The following is a 1,062-nucleotide window of genomic DNA, read 5'->3' on the forward strand; positions in this document are numbered from 1 at the left end:
ACCTTCTGGATCAGGGGTCCAAACCAAGGTCCTCCTGCCCAGTGCCATATGGGAAAATAGAAAGGGACTGAGTCTGGTAAAGCAGAGCAGAAGCTTTATTCTTTGATCAAGGAATGGAGTAGGGTGAGCTCATGCTCTAAAGGCACTTTCTTCCCAACTGGGGAGAAGCCTTCTGTCTTTATAGGCTATGGTGTTAAGTGATTAAATCCTTTTAGGCGTGTGGAGTTGTTTTTCTCTTGCACTTGGCCCTTTTGCACACGGTCCATTTTGCACACAGTGCTCCATCACCATCTTGGCTTTTGCACTTGGCACCTTGGCCTTTGCAGTCAGTACCTTGGTCTTGCGGTCAGGAATCTTTTTCAGTTCCTGTAGGCAAGCATAGCTTGTGACAGTTTAGGTCTTGAGAAATGTTAGGGTCTTTTGCATGACAGTCCAGTGACACTCCTTTGGGGAAGTGACATCTAAGCTAAGACCTAAAAATGAAGAAGAATTACCTATTCTGATAGCAGTGGAGAGGCATTCTAGGAAGAGAGACCAGCAATATATGAAAGAGGGGAAGAAGGGGAGGTGGAAAAGAGCTTCACTTTCCAGATGGAGCATCCCATGATGAGCAAGGTGAGAGTATTCCAGCCCTTTCTTGCTTTCCCATTGAAAGGCACGGGGTCTACAATTAAGTAATAAACGAATTCTGAGCAGGGCTATTAAATGACTGTTCTCAGAAAGAGAATATTCTATATCACCGTTTCTCTATGACTCATCCCTTCCCAAATACCTTCGATTTTGAGTATTTAGTACTTTTTCCACTGAAAGAATGAAATGGTGGTCCCTCTTCCTGCCAAACTCCTGATCAGCTTTGTTCTGGATTTTGGAAAAAAGAAATCCTGTTTCCTGCCCTTGTTTCCTGGCTGCAGCCTCTGGTTCCGCCCACTTCTTGGTCTCACAGTGTCTATTTCCGCCTCAAGCTCTCTAACAAGCCCATAGATCACTTTTCTCATCCACAGTTACTAGTTAGTCATACAGATGTATCAGAGTGGAAAATAACTTCTCTCTTCCTTGGGTCTC

Source organism: Myotis davidii, unplaced genomic scaffold, assembly GCF_000327345.1.
Source record: "Myotis davidii unplaced genomic scaffold, ASM32734v1 scaffold89, whole genome shotgun sequence".
NCBI classification, from domain to species: domain Eukaryota; kingdom Metazoa; phylum Chordata; class Mammalia; order Chiroptera; family Vespertilionidae; genus Myotis; species Myotis davidii.